Consider the following 6,000-nt stretch of genomic DNA (forward strand, 5'->3'; position numbering starts at 1 on the left):
TTGCATTGTTGGCATTGTTGTTATTTTCGGCTACCATGTCTTCTTCTTTTTTGAAAATTTCTGTCAGGTCCTCTCCAGAAAGTTGTACTTTAGCTTCTCTTAGCTTCCTCTTCAGAGTTCTTTCAGGTTCAGGATCGGCTTCAACAAGAATATCCTTATCCTTGTTCCTGCTCATGTGAAAAAGAAGAGAACAAAAAAGAAGAGGAATCCTCTATGTCACAATATAGATATTCCTTTATGTGAGTAGAAGAAGAGAAGAAGAGAAGAATGAGGTAGAGAGAAAATAAAGAGAATTCAAACACAGAGAGGGAGAGAGGGATCGAATTTTAAGAAGGAGAGAAGTGTTAGTAAATAAATAAATAAATAGGAAGAGATGAGAGAGAGAGAGGGGAAATTCGAAAATATTAGAAGAAATAAAATTAGAATTTAAAATAATTAGTTAATTAAAAAGGTTTTTGAAAAAGTTGTTAGTGGTTTTCAAAAATTAGAGAGAGAAAAGTAGTTAATTGAAAAAGATTTGAAAATAAATTATGAAAAGATAAGAAGTTAGAAAAAGATTTTGAAATTAAGTTTTGAAAAAGATATGATTGAAATCTATTTTGAAAAAGATTCAAAAAAGAAATTTAAAAAGATTTGATTTTGAAAATTGAAATTGATGACTTGACTAACAAGAAACTAAAAGATATGATTCTAGAATTTAAAGATTGAACCTTTCTTAACAAGACAGTTACAAACTTGAAATTTTTTGAATCAAATCCTTAATTATTAGCAAGGTTTTTGAAAATATGAAATAAAAATAAGAAAAAGGTTTTTGAAAATCAATTTTTAAAATTTTCGAAAATATTAAGAAGAAAAATGAAAAAGATTTGATTTTTGAAAAAGATTTGAAAAGATAGAATTTTTAAATTGAAATTTTGACTTGACTAACAAGAAACAACTAAATTTTAAAAATCTTTGACTAAGTCAACCCAAAATTTCAAATTTTATGAGTGAAATAAGGAAAAGATATTTTTTATTTTTGAATATTAATGAAGAAAGAGAAAAACAACAAAATGACTCAATACATGAAAATTTAAGATCAAAACAAAGAAAACATGCAAGAACACTTTGAATATCAAGATGAACACCAAAAACACTTTGAAGATCATGATGAACATCAAGAACTTATTTTTTTGAAAAAATTTTTAAGAAAAGAAACACATGCAAGACACCAAACTTAGAAATTTTTATACTTTTGATTCTAAAAATTCGAAAATGCATATGAAAAACAAGAAAAGACACAAAACAAGAAAATCACAAGATCAAACAAAGACAATCATCAAGAACAACTTGAAGATCAAGAAGAACATATGCATGAGTTTTCGAAAAATGCTAGAAAAATAAAAACAGGAAATTGACACCAAACTTAAAATTTGACTTTAGAATCAAACAAGAAACACAAAAAATTTTTTGGTTTTTATGATTTTATTAAATTTTTTTTTTGAAAAATTTTTGGAAATTAGAAAAAAAATTTTTGAAAGATTTTTGAAAATTTTTGAAAATAGAACAAGAAGAAATTTACCTAATCTAAGCAACAAGATGAACCGTCAGTTGTCCAAACACGAACAATCCCCGGCAACGGCGCCAAAAACTTGGTACACGAAATCGTGAGTTCACACTTTTCTCACAACTCCGCGCAGCTAACCAACAAGTGCACTGGGTCGTCCAAGTAATACCTTACGTGAGTAAGGGTCGATCCCACGGAGATGTCGGCTTGAAGCAAGCTATGGTCATCTTGTAAATCTCAGTCAGGCGGATTCAAATGGTTATAAGGTTTTGATAATGAAAAGAGAAATAAAACATAAAATAGGATAGAGAAACTTATGCAATTCATTGGTGGGAATTTCAGATAAGCGTATGGAGATGCTTTGTTCCCTCTGAGCCTCTGCCTTCCTATTGTCATTATCCAATCATGCGTACTCCCTTCCATGGCAAGCTGTATGTTGGGGGATCACCGTTGTCAATGGCTACCGTCCATCCTCTCGGTGAAAATGGTCCGGCTACGGGTTACGTAGGGCTAATCATCTGTCGGTTCTCGACTATGTCGGAATAATATCCATTGATCCTTTTGCACACTGTCACTGCACCCAACAGTCACGAGTTTGAAGCTCGTCACAGTCATCCCATCCCAGATCCTACTCAGAATACCACAGACAAGGTTTAGACTTTTCGGATCTCAAGAATGCTGCCAATTGATGCTAGCTTATACCACGAAGACTCTGATCTCACGAAATGGAAGGCTCTGTTGTCAGGAGAGGCAACCATGTGTCGTGGACCAGGAGGCCAAGAGATATACATTCAAGCTTATTTTCATGTAGAACGGAAGTGGTTGTCAGGCACACGTTCATAAGTGAGAATGGTGATGAGTGTCACTTGATCATCACATTCATCATGTTGAGGTGCGAATAAATATCTTAGAACAAGAATAAGCGTGAATTGAATAGAAAAATAATAGTACTTTGCATTAATTCATGAGGAACAGCAGAGCTCCACACCTTAATCTATGAGGTGTAGAAACTCCACCGTTGAAAATACATAAGTGATGAAGGTTCAGGTATGGCCGAATGGCCAGCCCCCTAAACGTGATCAAGAGATCAAAAGTGATCCAAAGATAGTCTCAAAAATGATCTAAAGATATGAATACAATAGTAAAAAGTGCTATTTATACTAAACTAGTAAACTAGGTTTACAGAAAATGAGTAACTAAGTGTAGATAGTGCAGAAATCCACTTCCGGGGCCCACTTGGTGTGTGTTTGGGCTGAGCAATGAAGCTTTCACGTGCATAGGCTCTTCTTGGAGTTTAAATGCCAGTTTTGGTGCCAGTTTGGGCGTTTAACTCCAGCTTTGGTGCCAGTTCTGGCGTTTTACGCCAGAAAAAAGTCTCTGGTGGGCGTTTGGATGCCAGTTTGGGCCATCAAATCTCAGGTAAAGTATAAACTATTATATATTGCTGGAAAGCCCAAGATGTCTACTTTCCAACGCAATTAAGAGCGCGCTAACTGTGTTTCTGTAGCTCCATAAAATCCACTTCGAGTGCAGGGAGGTCAGAATCCATCAGCATCTTCAGTCCTTTCTCAGCCTCTGAATCAGATTTTTGCTCATGTCCCTCAATTTCAGCCTGAAAATACCTGAAATCACAGAAAAACACACAAACTCATAGTAAAGTCCAGAAATTTGATTTTTCATAAAAACTAATAAAAATATACTAAAAAGTAACTAAAACATATTAAAAACTACCTAAAAACAATGCCAAAAAGCGTATAAATTATCCGCTCATCACAAACACCCTAACATTGGCATCCTTGGCGTGCCATGCCTTCGAGCTCAAGTGGCACACCCAGGGTTCTTTAAGCACTTGTTTAGCCTAGCGTGCCACGCCTTCGAGCTCAAGTGGCACGCCCAGGCCATTTTAAAACCATGGTTAGCCTAGCGTGCCACGCCTTCGAGCTCAAGTAGCATGCCCAGGCCTTCTCCTTGTTTTTGGAAAGTTGAACCAGCGTGGCACGCCCAGGGTTTGGTGTGCCATGCCCATTTGTGTGCTTGGTTCCTTCTTTGGCGTGTCACACCCAGAACTCAAGTGCCACGTGATAAACCCCATTTGTAGGTCTTATCTTATGCTTGATTTAGGGGATTTTATAACCTTTTACCCACATTTATGCAATGAAATAGCATGGATTTTGTATATTCTCCTTTAATTGTGCTTAAGAGTGAAAACATGCTTTTTAGGTCTTAAAATAAATAAATTTAATTCACCTTGATTCCATTAGATGCCTTGATATGTTTGTTAAGTGATTTAAGGTTTAGGAGGCAAAAGTTGGATCAAGGGAATGAAGAAAGAAAGCATGAAAAGTTGGAGAACTCATGAAGAAATGAAAGAACCAGAAAGCTGTCAAGCCGACCTCTTCGCACTTAAACGTTCATAACTTGAGCTACAGAGGTCCAAATGATGCGGTTCCAGTTGGGTTGGAAAGCTAACATCCGGGGGCTTCGAAACGATATAAGATTTGCCATAGTTGCATCACGCATAGGGGCGCGCATGCGCACGGTACACGGATGCGCCGATGGTGGCACATGACCCACTTAATGCAACACGTGGCCAGCGATTTTAGAAGCCTTGTGGGCCCAATCCAGCTCATTTCTAATGCTATTTAACCCAAGGACTGAAGGAAAAACACAAGTATTGAATATGTTAGTTACCATTAGTTTAGTTTAGCTTAGTTTTAGTTTTAGAAGTAGTTTCTAGAGAGAGAAGCTCTCACTTCTCTCTAGGATTAGGATTAGGATTAGGTTTAGTTCTTAGATCTAGATTTTAATTCATCTTCTTCTACTTCTATCTTCTCAATTCCTTGTTGTACATTCATCTTCCTCTATTCTTTTGTTGTAATTTCCTTTATGTTGTTCTTATGTTTTGGTGTAGATCTACTATTGTTCCTTCCATTTTCTTTCAATTCAATAAGAGGTAATTCATAATAATTGTTCTTCTTTGCTTTTCTATTGTTGATATCTTGCCTTTGTAGTTAGATCTTTCTTTAATTCTTACAATTTATGTTGTTTACTTTTATTGCCTATTATGTGTTTGTTGAAATTCCTCTTCTAGATATAGTATAGATTTTGTTCCTTTTGGCCTAGGTAGAGTAATTAGTGACACTTGAGTTATCTAATTCCTTTGTTGATTGGTAATTGGAGAGATTGCTAATTGGTTTGGAGTGCACTAAAGCTAGTCTTTCCTTGGGAGTTGGCTAGGACTTGTGGCTCAAGTCAATTCATCCACTTGACTTTCCTTTATTTAGTAAGGGTTAGCTAAGTGGTAGCAATGAACAATTCTCATCACAATTGAGAAGGATAACTAGGATAGGACTTCTAATTTTCATACCTTGCCAAGAGCCTTTTATAGTTGTTAGTTTATTTTCATTGCCATTTACTTTTCATGCTTCTTATCCAAAACCCCAAAACACATTTCTAACCAATAACAAGACACTTTATTGTAAATCCTAGGGAGAACGACCCGAGGTTTAAATACTTCGGTTTATAGATTTTAGGGGTTTGTACTTGTGACAAACAAATTTTTGCATGAAAGGATTATTGTTGGTTTAGAGAATATACTTCAACGAGATTTCATTTGTGAAATTCTAAACCGTCAAAAATCCATTCATCACCACGCCCAGGTCTTCTTCTTGTTGATTGGTGATGCTGGCGTGCCACGCCTGAGACTCAAGTGGCACGCCTAGCTTTACTTTGCCTTCTCTAGTCATTGGCGTGCCATGCCTGGGTCCTCAAGTGGCACGCCCAAGTGATGTTTGGGAGCTGGCGTGCCACGCCTTCAACATCAAGTGGCACGCCCAGCTTTACTTGGCCTTCTTTAGCATTGGTGTGTCACGCCTGGGTCTTCAAGTGGCACGTCCAAGTGATGGTTGATGGGACTGGCGTGCCACACCCATCTTGGCGTGCCACGCCCCTCTTGCGGCTTCTTGCATTGCTCTCTGAAAAATTGTACCGGTGTGCCACGCCCAGCTCCTGGCGTGCCACGCCCATGTACTTTCATGGCGTTTGCCCTAAGTGGCACGCCAGTTTCACACGCCCAGCTCTGTTTTGTTTTTTTTCCTTTTTGTTGCACTTTTTACCTGAAATTCAGCACAAACCCATTTCAAAGCAATGTGTCATAATACTTATCATTTAGCTCATAAAATTGCATTAAAACGATGAATATGTGCTCCTTTTATGGTCTTTTTGCATAGCTAAAAAGGGTAAATGATGCAAGTCATCAAATGACACATTAAGCAAATTAAACTAGGGAAAAAAATCAGGCAATATTGCTAAAATGAACAAGGCACATCTGAGCCTAAGTTGGTGTACTCTCAAAAAAAAATTAAAAGACCAACAAAATACAAATTTAATGTGCTAATAAAAAGCTCTTATAAACATTTTCATAAGAGCTAAATGTTAACAAAGGCCACAACTGA

Source organism: Arachis stenosperma, chromosome 1, assembly GCF_014773155.1.
Source record: "Arachis stenosperma cultivar V10309 chromosome 1, arast.V10309.gnm1.PFL2, whole genome shotgun sequence".
Taxonomy (NCBI): Eukaryota; Viridiplantae; Streptophyta; class Magnoliopsida; order Fabales; family Fabaceae; genus Arachis; species Arachis stenosperma.